Source organism: Protopterus annectens, chromosome 12.part0 (assembly GCF_019279795.1).
Source record: "Protopterus annectens isolate FY-2018-M chromosome 12.part0, PAN1.0, whole genome shotgun sequence".
NCBI lineage: Eukaryota > Metazoa > Chordata > Ceratodontiformes > Protopteridae > Protopterus > Protopterus annectens.
Window position 1 is genome coordinate 1,416,565,557 of NC_056746.1, and position 12,477 is coordinate 1,416,578,033.

Below are 12,477 nucleotides of genomic sequence, written 5' to 3' on the forward strand. Positions count from 1 at the left end.
AGGGGAAGCGTACATCAGTGTGGGTAATAAGTGGGCCCTGGTGACAGCTTGTCTGTTGTTGAGTTGGTGAGCTAAGTCTTAATCCTTTAGAGGGAACCTAACTGTAGATGGATTTATTTAATAGCCACTGATACATGTTTGTCAAATCTCAAACTGTTATCAATGGTGACACCTACAAGCTTGGTTTCAATGACTGGCTCAATTACTGTGTTGTTAGATGAGGTGATTTAAAGTGTTGACTTAGGTTGTATGATTTATGATGATTAAGAAAAAGCATTAATTTGGTTTTGCTAGGGTTTAGAATGAGTTGATAGTTGTGAAGGTAAGTTTCAATGGCAGAAAAAGATGTTTGGGTGATTTCATGGAGTCTTGGTATTTTGGGCAGAGCAGAGATGACAGTGGATTCATTTGTATATTGTATGATAGTGGCAAGGCTAGTTGTGGTCTGAGGGTTGTTAGTGAAGACAGAGAACAGAAGTGGACCTAGTATTGATTCTTGTGGGACTCCTACAGTTACATGTAGTAGGGTAGAGATATCATTTTGCTACTTGACAGCCTGTTGGCGATCAGAAAGATAGTTCTGGAATGAGGAGAAGGTTTCTTTAGATATTTCAAGGGATGCAAGCTCATTTAAGAGCTTTTGGTGGGATACTGTGTCAAATGCCTTTAACATATCTAGAAAAATGGAGGTGATAAGTTGCCCGTCATTTCTGAGTTGGTTTATAGTGTTGTTGAAACTTAATAGGGCAGTTGTGGTGCTGTGGCTGGGTTGAAAGCCATGCTGTGAATTGGTTAGGAGATTTTTGGTTAATAGATGGTCCAGTAATTATGTGTGGATGCATTTTTCCAAAATTTTTGAGACAGGAGATAGTATGGATATTAGTCTGCAATTGAAAAGTTCTAGACCTTTGTGGAGAGGTATTAAAAAAAATGATAATAAATAGTTTGTAATAACATACCTTTTTTGAAGACTATGAAGTCCCAAAATATATTTATTACTGCTTTTTCTGACTTAATTCCTCACAACTTTGAGAGCAGAACAACATTTTGAGTCAAAATTAATGATATCCATGAGAATGAGGTATAGCAGAGGACTATCCCAGACAGACATTTGGTTACCTTCAAAGAGGAACATGGCTGCTGAGGGACTTCACAGCTTCAAGGAAATGGCTCAAAGATGGAAGCAGGATGTCCTGGGTATGTGTAAAGTTACACTCTATCACAGGGTTTACTGACTGAGGGAAGAGAGAAGCAGGAATACTTAAAGTAATATTCATAATTTGAGTGTTTTAAAATGGTACAGTACCGTTGCTTTTTACAGATATTATGTTAGCTTAGCAGTTTCAGTACCTTCATTAGGTAAGTATTTCCAGATCTCTGGCTAATCATTAGACCCTCTTTTATCAGAACTACAACTAACAAAAGTATGAAGTCAGCAGTGTACATCCATCAGTTGTAACACTGCACATGTGATGTCTGTAAATACAACACAGTCCCATATCTCTAAATATACTGACTTTGAGATACACAAGATTGGGAGAAAAGGAAAAACTTCCTCACCCCCACAGTTCTGTGATCTCACTAAAAAATGGGTTTCAACAAAATACAGCAATCAGCAAAGCAAGTCAGTAATTCCCATTTCATCAAAACACTGGGTGATAAACAACAGAGGAATTGGCAGTTGTTTACTACTTGTTTTTTATTTGTTTTTGTTTTGTTTCGTTTTTTACAGTTTTTAATTATTCAGCTATTTTCTCATTTTTACTGTTAATTTTAATAGCAAGACCACTTTTCTCTGATAGACATGAGTTCTTTCAGGTTTGGTGGCCATAATGTTGCCATTCTGCATGAACTATGGGATTTGCTAAGTACTTTTTATTCTGTTCTACTCTGTACCAATATCATTAATTTTTTTTTTGTTTTACTGTTACATAGTACGTGTTTATCAGTGGAGGTAGAAGTTCTTGTTTATGTTGATTTTAAAGATTATTTTATATATTGGGCATTTTTAGTTTTATTTTAAAGTATATTTCATGCCTATCTTTCACATCCTACCTGTGATTAAGCAATGTGGTTTTATGTTGATTAATATGGACGGATTGTGTTTGCTCTAAAATGTTGGGATGCAGTATTTTGTGTTAACTAGATCTGGACATTGATGATGCAGGTAAACTGATGTTAAATATTTAATGGCATGGGCACAGTGGTAATAAATGCTTCAAGATGTGACTAGAATTATAACAAAAAGCTAAATAATGTTAGATGCAACAATCTTTTAATCATAACCTGATATCTTGGTCTAAGAACAAGCTAGAAAAATCTAGTATTTGTCAAGAATCCAGCTAAGTGACATTCCACATATCATAACTGGAAGATCATGGGTTGGTTGTATCAATATTAGCAATAATGAAAATGAAAAAGCCCTATTTGCTGAGTGATGGAACAAACACAAAAGTCCAATGTAAAAGAGAAAATGTTCCAAACACTAAAACCAAGGAGAAGCCAAAATCCAATAAAAATCCAAGTAAGAATCCAAATAAAGTTCCACAGAAACCTTTATTGCATAGGTAAGCGCTTTCGCAACCTCTCCTGGTTGCTTCCTCAGACCAAAACAAACATGCTTAAAAACAATCCCCTTTTTATAATACACATCACACAAGACCCACCAATCCCCGTGGAGAAAACAAGACTCAATATTAGTGTGAGGCAAAGAGAAGAAGAGTATAACATATTTTCTGACTTCCTTCCTTTGTTTTTGACTTTATGCAACCTCGGACATAGTGTGCATGTGTGTGTGCGTGTGTGTGTGTGTGTGTGTGTGTGTGTGTGTGTGTGTGTGTGTGTGTGTGTGTGTATCCCTTTATGTTTGTATTTATCTTTATCTATGTATACCTGACTCTATATATATATATATATATATATATATATATATATATATATGTATATATATATGTACAGGTGTGTGTGTCTGTGTGTGTGTGTGTGTGTGTGTGTGTATCCCTTTATATTTGTATTTATCTTTATCTATGTATACCTGACTATATATATATATATATATATATATATATATATATATAAATATATATATATATAAATACAGGTGTGTGTGTGTGTGTGTGTGTGTGTGTGTCTGTGTGTGTGTGTGTGTGTGTGTGTGTGTGTGTGTGTGTGTGTGTGTGTGTGTGTGTATCCCTTTATATTTATATTTATCTTTATCTATGTATACCTGACTAGTGTGTGTGTGTGTGTGTGTGTGTGTGTGTGTATGTCTGTGTGTGTGTGTGTGTGTGTGTGTGTGTGTGTGTGTGTGTGTGTGTGTGTGTGTGTATCCCTTTATATTTATATTTATCTTTATCTATGTATTCCTGACTATAAATATATATATATATATATATATATATATATATATATATATATATATATATATATATACAGGTGTGTGTGTGTGTGTGTGTGTGTGTGTGTGTGTGTGTAGTTTCATTTGTGGGTTGCCTCATATTGAAGAGTACAAGATGTTTATGTGTGGTTTATGACCTTGACAGTGTTGCCATTTACAGTTACAATCTTTCCTTTTTTTGAAATTTCTGGTTTTCTTACTTGCATGGCGATTAAATGAGAGGTGGTTATTCACAGTAAATCCAACAGCCTAATAAAGTCTAATATATGCATACCAGCATATATCTATGTACATATATATCAATGCTTATAGTTGGTTATCATTGTGGAACTGAATCAAGTCAGCTCTTCATATCATCTCTGTTTCTCTTTTATCATATATTTATGAGTGTCTGTACGTGTGTGTGTGTGTGTGTGTGTGTGTGTGTGTGTGTGTGTGTGTGTGTGTGTGTGTGTGTGTGTGTGTGCGTGTGTGTATGTGTGTGTGTGTTTGTGTGTTTGTGGGGGGTGTGGGTCTGCTTGCACATGTGTGTGAGATGCATTTTTTTCTATATATAAAATGCACACATACACATTTGGCCATGACAACTTGCCACTTATAAAGTTATAATGTCTTAAATTCCATTTATTTATTTACTTTGCTCTAGTAACTCTCTGAACATGCAGCCTCCTTTGCAGTCACCCTGGTAATCTATTTGTTCTCCAAAGAATAAGAGCCCCATTATCTGGATGAGGGATCGAGGTTCATTTTCCGATCCATGTCAAGTGACATGTTTGGGGTTTTAGAGTTCAGTGGTCATTGTGCAGGTCTGTTATCCTACAGACACCCCCCTCCTCCTTCAGATTAATGCATCCATTTACTCTACAGTATCCATCATGCAGCTCAAACAGTAAATGCATTCCTGGGCATATGGTCCTCCCCCCTGACCCAGAGAGGAGTGAGTGCACTCTACCCTTTCATTTTCACTCTGTGCCTTGGACCACTAACTGACCTAGAGATATATTGGAGTACAGTCATGGCTCTATCCATATGTGTCACAGATCCAACAGCTACCTTTAATTACATTTTATAATCCACTTGGAAATCATGCTTCTCCATAGACATGTCACAGCGTCTTCCATGTTGTTCTTTGCCAAGGCTGTTTTCCTTGACTCTGTATGTATGTTATTTTATTCAGACAGTTTTGCTCTTGAACATTTATTCTCTGTCTTTTGTGTGTCTCAGCCTGTGGATAAGAAGGGTTGCCCGTACCAGTTTATTTGCCGAGTTAGATATAGAGGAAATAAAATGACAAATTAAATTTTTACAAAAAATAAAATAAAACCGAAATAATAGAGGAAAGTGAGAGAATAAAATGTTTCACTGAAGTCACATTAGCCTGTATAGAAATATTGTCATAAGACTCAATGAACTCATTAATAGCAACATTTTAATAGGTCTGTGAAGAAAATCATAACTAGGACAGACACCTACTATAGTGGAAGAAAAAAATGCAGCCTTACTGGTCTAATAGTAATACCAAGAGTAATTATAAACAATATAATCTTCCTCTGGGATCCTGGATAATGCCCCAGTACAAAATTAGACAAAACTATTGTTTATAAGTAGGGTTTCACTTTTTGGAAATAGATAGAATTGATGAGAATTTATCATAGGTAATTTATTAAAATAAATTAATACTCAGCATTCGTCTGCTATTTATTCTAGGCCAGTACAAGGTCTCCACAGTAGTTTAGATGCACAGCTCAATTCTATGTTTTTTGATAGCAGCAGGATGCTTATCAATCTGGTGGGCAGTTCACCACCACAGAGTGTTCTTCTAAGTCATATATGCATTGCATATTCGTTTCTGGTCTACACAAATATGTTTTTCATATTTAGTTCAGCTACTCACTCTGTATTTAAATACTCATAAGACAGAGTTGCTGTGCAGTCCTGTCTAAGAAAATAAGGACTGTATCACTCATGAGAGCAATGGCTTGCCAATATTTTTTGCTCTAAAGGTAGTCCTGATATCTGATACATAATCTACAAAGTATTTCTTTTCAAAGACAGGCACTGTGTAACTTAAACAACTTTGGTCGATAAATCCTCAGAGGGGTTAGTGATGCCTAACTTTCAACTATATTTAAGCCATTAGGCAGGCAGCATATACCAAGACCAAGCAGCTATAGTATCCCAGTCTGTACAAAATTATATTTATTCAATAAGAATTTTCCTCTCTCAGGCAGACCCCTGCTGGAAGCATTTAAATATAAAGAGTTATGAAACAAAATTACATTTTCAGTGATGCATAAAACATATCTGTCTGAGTAATCCAGAAAAAAAAAACTTTTGCAGTTAACAATCTACGCTTTGTTTAAAACTCATTATGGTTTTATAATACAAAAATCCATTAACTTAAATGAAACTCAGTATTTTTCATCAATGCAAGTCTGAGTCATAGTCACTGCAGTAGTGCAAACCTACCATTGCTATAATTAAAAAAAAATACTAAAACAAATCCACAAAAGCCAACTATGACAAAGTACAAAGGAATTAGCCATTCCCAGTTGGTCTGCTTGCTTGACACATGTCCTCTCACTACATAGGTTCTGTTTACTTTGCATGCTAAAATTGGCACCCAGCACTGCTGACGTCGACAGAATCTCTGGCTTGTTGCCATGTTAGGCCTGAACTGCTGGAGGCCTTCATAAAATCTTCTCTCACAGTTAGTCACCCTTGTGTTTATCTCTCAGCCTAAAAATTAACATCCTTTTTTTCTGCAAGGAACCTTGTGGAGGCTGGTACTGCAGTAAAATCCAGTGCATACTAATTTATCTGAATAGTAAGCCAAATTTAACCTTCTCTGGAAATCTGTTGTGATGGAAACAGTATGCCATTTCAGCACATTTGTTTGTTCACAGTCTGGAAATCTGCCTTCTCAAGGAGGTCTGAAGTATAGCATTATGCTGCAAAAAGAAGGAAACAGTAGAAATCCTTTTAAAGCACTGAATGTTCTTTTTATATCATACTTTTGCAATAAACAACATTCCTCTGCTTAAAAGTTGTTAGTGTCTCAAAACAGTGATACAAAGAACATTTATAACGCAGGCTACACAGAAAAGATGCGGGTTTGATCAGCTGTGAGCAAGTATAAATTCATGTCTGTTACCTTTACACTATGAATGTTAAAACAGTGAAAGGCTGTAATGTATACCAGTTGAGAATGAATTAGTATTGAAACGCATAAGCTTCAAATTCTAAAAATGCTGTATTTCTCAGTCTTACATAGAAAGGATGATTTAAAAAGACAGGATCTGCAGAACATTTAGCTCTGGAAATTAGATACCAGAGCCTGTGCTTTTGATTACTTAAAAGATCCAAGTCATGAGATTGTTCATTAATTCTAAATACAGTTCTAGGTGGAAAATGTCTGCCTTTAAAATAATATTTTAGTTTGTTAAATTATCACAGAATTACGCAAATTGGTTGATTCTGAAAAGATAGAACTGTCAGGGATAATAGTTTTTTGTACTTATTTCTTGTCTCCGTCCCACTTTCTTCCACAAAATACATGCAGACATTATAGAGGTTGCGACTGGTTTATTAATAAGGTACATTGCCTTATCATGAATAGCACCAGATAAAACCATGTAACTGAAACAGTATAAAAGCTCAGTAGTCCTGTTGACTAGGAAGCTTGACACGCTGTCCAAATGATCTGGCCTGTCCCCTTCCAGCCTAGTGGAGTACTTAGCATACCTTCTCAGCAAAATAGCTATTGGCCATATGCAGCTTTGTAGACAGCTCACACCCCTGTTCTGATGCTTTGTGTGACCCAAGAAAGGAATGTGGGGTAATGAAAAAGGGGGAAGGCTATTTAGCAACTGCCCAGAATTATTTTGTGTGGGGTGTGAATGATTAGGCTGCCACACCAAAATGAAGACATTCCCAGCAACCAGGACATGAATATTGTTCCAACACCTCCAGCCAAGGGCTAACGCTTGAGCTGAGAGGCGCAGGGACAAAGTGGTCGGCATCGCAAATCATTTGTCCACTGCCTTGCCTTAAACCACAAAATATAAACACATATCATAGACATTGCAAACAGTTTATTAATTTGGTTCAGGATGCTATCATGAATAACATCAGTCTTACAGAACCAATAAAACCATATAACTCTGAAAACAGCATAAAATACCCAATTACTCCAAACAGGCCTCATGACCAGGTAGAGTGACAGACTGCCTGACCAGTTAGGCACATCTCCTTCTAGTGGCCATGTCTGACTTTGAAGACAACTCATACCCCTGTTCTGAAGCTTCAAGTGACCTTGATAAGAAAAGGGGAGCGAAAAAGGGGAAAGGGGGCCATGCAGTGGCTACCCACCAGGTGCCAAATAAAGCAGCCTGTTCTTCAATTTTTCTGGCCATTAGCTAGTAAGTAACCAATAAACAATCTAAACAGGTAAACATGGATTTGTCTATTTTGTTCAATAAATTAAATTAAGGGCCTCCCAAGGATGATATGGATATCACATTTTGCAAATAAAAAGCCATTTTGAGATTAAATAAATTGAAACCCATGTCAGAAAGACAGATACTACCCTCCTGGAAACAAATGGCATCTATGGTTGCAAATTCCTAATGATTGATGACTGCAAAGCCCACATGGTGACTGGCCTGGGCCCCTCTATGGTCTAAAAATGTCTGAGCTGTCTCTAGTGCTGTGGATTTTATAGCCTCAGCCTAGAATAGTCTGGGCATCACAGAGGACCAGGCAACCAGCAGGCCAGGGAATAACTGCTGTATGGTAGCTAAGTTTCTTGAGACAAGAAAATGATGTATGCATAGCAATCTTGCCAACGTAATTACCTTCTAGGTGAACTATACAAACATGCAGTTGACCTACTTTGGAGTTGGCAGCAAATTATTCCAATTCATGCCGACAAAACCCTTCAAAATTATTTCACAAATACGAGGATTCTGATCCAAATTTAATCCTCCTTCTCATCTCATGTTTTCTCCGCTGAATGTCCAGAAAAAAAATAGAATATCCCAAGATCAAAACTCTTAGACTACCTGCAAACAAGAAGAAAAAAATGTCAGGGACATGAACAACCAAAGCCCTCTAAAATAACATTATGAAACTATCTAACATAAGTCAAATATGTATGAGAGGACCATCTATGTGTCCTCTTAATTATTTCTACTGATTGACCATCAGAGGTCAAATATGATTCTCAATCCGTCCTAAGGAATGGGAAGAATACCCATTGTATGATAAACTTTGACAAAGTAAAGCCTTATGCAGACAGTATTGAGGTCCCTATGGAGTAACTGCAATCCATTTGAGAAAATGAACACTAAACTGCCCATAGTATAGTGGTAGAAAAGCCTTTGAAGAGTAATAAATCACTGGCAGGCAGAGTAAGGGAACTGCAGAAATGTCCAAAATCACCTACTGGTCAAGACTCAGCTGATCATTCTTTGATCTAGCAATCCAAAATAACACAGCATCTTCTACTACAAAAACCACTCCCTTTCAACCCCCCAAGCAGTTCACTAGTACAAAGTTCCCCAACATGCAACCAGATAAATGGTGTAGCCTAAGTGCAAAACTATGATGCACTAACAAGACTACATGGGCATTCTATATAATATGGCATCATGACATGGAATTCATGCATTTGAGCCTATCATAATCCTTTAGCAATCTGGCCACTAGCCGATGCTTTGCTAAATCTTGAAAACTGAAAGTTCTGAAAAATAGACTGAGTGGAGATAAATGCACTATGATAGTACTGGGGACATTACCTTTGAAAGAATGAAACATTGAGCGGTGTACTAATAAGTGGGCCAACCACAACCTCTCTTCCTTTAGAAGATTCATACAAAAACCTCTGAAAAAATAAAATGGCTGTCCCATACACTGTCTTTGCATTGGAAACCCAAGAATTCCACCACAGAAAATGTGATATCCTTCTCCAGTCATCCACAATTCACCTGCTGCCTCCACTGACCACTGCCAGAATTTACCAGCCTGCAGGCTAGAAAGATGATCAGAAAGCACAAGTCTATGAAATGTGCTCAGCAATAAAGGTCAAGTTAATACAGAAATTGTAGGATCAACCACTTTGAATGTGACTGAACTCTCTAAGACCTAGAAGACTTTTTGCACAGAACTTGAATCACCAACATGTTGATGAAATGGAAAAAAAACACTTTCTTGCTGTGTAAATTGCTCAGCCAAACAATGTCTGAAATCCATTGACCTGTTAGGAAAAGTTCCCATCCCACAACCCCCAGCAGCATCTCTGATCAACTATAAAGTATTACTAGCCACCCATTCATACTACCAAAGGGAAATGTACTATTGATGTCTGATAATGATGAATCAAAAATGGAGGTTTGATTCTACCCTTCTAGTAACTCCAACCCTGTGGTGCTTCTAACATCCACCATTATGCAGATTAGTTAATTATCTACTGACTGTCTCCCTGGTGCCATTGCCCTGCAAAAGACGTTTATAAGGTCATACTGGCCCATTACCTAGCTCACTTTATCTCTTTTATCTGACAAAAAAGACTTAATTTCAGATCTCAAGTCTACCAACTTATCCTCCAACAATCTAAAGAACAAAGAAAACACATCCAGTTCAAGCCCTGCAAATGTAAGAATTTTCAAAGGGCCTTCAACTCCTGAGCTAGAGACACTCAGACTTGATAACACACCTTCTGATGTGTCTCATATTCTTCCTTTGTACTCTGCTGTCTTACTCCTATGATCAAGGGGTAGACTAAATAGTGAACTGTCCAGTGCTTAGAGGTTCTCTGCTCCCAACACCATTGCAAGGCTGTGCTAAATTTTTCGAAGGTGGCACAATCCACAGTACAGCCCATGGGCATAGCCATATCAAAGTAATAACTGTTCTCATAGTGCATGCCCCACAGATGCCAATCCTAGGGATAAACTGGCAGAAGCCAAAAGGTCAATTCCATTTCCAGTTTTGCAAACCAGTGAGCTTTAACCATCAAATGATCTGAATCATGTCAGCTAAAGAAAAACATTGAACTTTAACATCCCATTTGCTTATAGTGTCCATAACTGATGACCCATGTGAGAATGAAACATTGATAATTTTGTGAAACTTCAGAGTTTCTCTTTTTTGGCACCATACCTAGTGGAAAACCTCTAAAAACTTCACAAAAAGCTAGAAAACTGTAGCTGGCCTTATGGAAAAACCTGAGGTAAAATGTCATAATACTTTCGACTTGACTAAAGGAACAGGATATTATTTTAATAAATGAACTGAAACATCTGCTTCAATAGGCAAGTGTTTCTCAAACATAAATGAATCTCTGAAAGGAACTAAGTCTCTTGAAGTTTTGAAAAGTGAGCTTACCTCTTTATGGTAAATTATCTAATTTATCCCAATGCCTGTCTTCCTGACTTACTTCTTACTGACAAGGTTACAACTTCTGTTGCTGTATTTAAACCAACACTTTATGACAGCATGTTTACCCCCACAGTGAGACCATCATCATCATTATAATCATCAATACCCTTTTCCCATTTCCTATTTGGGGTTGGAGTGCAGTGTCATCGGTTGCCATCTCTTTCTCTGTCCATTGTTACTTTCCTACCTTATTTTATAGCCATGCCTGCCTGTCTCGGGTCTTATCTCATGTACTCCAAACATCTCATTGTCAGATGCTCTAATTTCCTCTTGTCATCTGTTCCAAATCTTCTTTACCAGATTTTTTTCTGCTTTTCTGCATATTTGCCTGAACCAAGGTAATCTATTCTCTTTGACTTTCTCTGCAATTGGAGCTACTTTGGCTTCTGCTCTGATGCCTTCATTTTTTCTGTCCCATAAGTGCATCCTATGACCCATCTCAGGCACTTCATCCATCATTTCTAGCTTGCTCATCTGCTCTGCTTTTACTGCCCAGGTTTCTGTACCATGTAGTAGTACTGGTTGCACCACCATTTTGTGTAGCTTACTGTTCATACACTGCCTGACACTCTGTGCCAGTTGGCTGCAGCCCCTCTAATTCTTGCTTTGACCTCCTCATTCAGACTTTGCTTCACCTCAACCACCCCACCCAGATATTTGAAGCTGTTATTCTGTTCCATTATTTTCTCTTCTATCTTAATTTACAGCTTCTTCTGATTTCCTCCATTTGCTGATATTACATCTGTATTATCTGTACTCAGTTTAATCCCAAGTGCCTTCAGTTTTGCATTCCATTCCTCTATCCTTGGCTGAAGTTCTTCCTCAGAGTGTGTTTATAATGCCACATCATCTGCATACATCAACTTTTTTGTTCTGTCCCCTCCAACCTGTTTGGTAATGTAGTCCATCACCAGTATGAACAGCAGTGGGCTAAGAGATTAATCCCAATGCACACCTACTCACACTGAGAATTCCTCTGTGAGTCCAAACATTGTTGGTGTTTGAATCATTAGGTCCTGTTACATAGCCTGTGCTAATTCTGCCAATATTTCTAGGACTTCAAACCACTGTCAGAATGCCCAAATCAGTCTTCTTGGGACCTTATCATATGCTTTCTCCACTCCTTAGAATGCCCAGTTTGACTCTTTCCTCATCTCTAGCTGCTTCTCAACTATCTGTCGCACTGCAAACATAGGGTCATTCATACTGCATCCCAATCTAAATATGAACTGATCATCTCCAATATTACTTTCTACTACTGTGTGTATTCATCAAGCATCCTGTCCAGAAATTTCATGCAGTGTGGCAAGAGTTTGATATCTGTATACTGCACTCAGTTGTGAATGTCCCCTTTGTTCTTGTACACTGGCACTAGTATTCTTATTCTGCAGTCATCTGGGATTTGCCTTTCTATTCATACTGCTGTGAGTGCCCTCATGGGCCATTTCTCCCGTCTTCTCAGCTTTCCCTTGACTTCATTTTCCCTAGTGTTGTTCTTACTTCTGCAAGGGTGGCCTATTCTTCTTCTTTAATAGTGTGCTGTGTCCTGAGCAGTACAGCTTCTTGGAACATTTGTTATTCAGAAGCTGCTGGAAGTATTCCTTCCATGTGCCTTTGATGTCCCGTGGACTGGTGAGCAG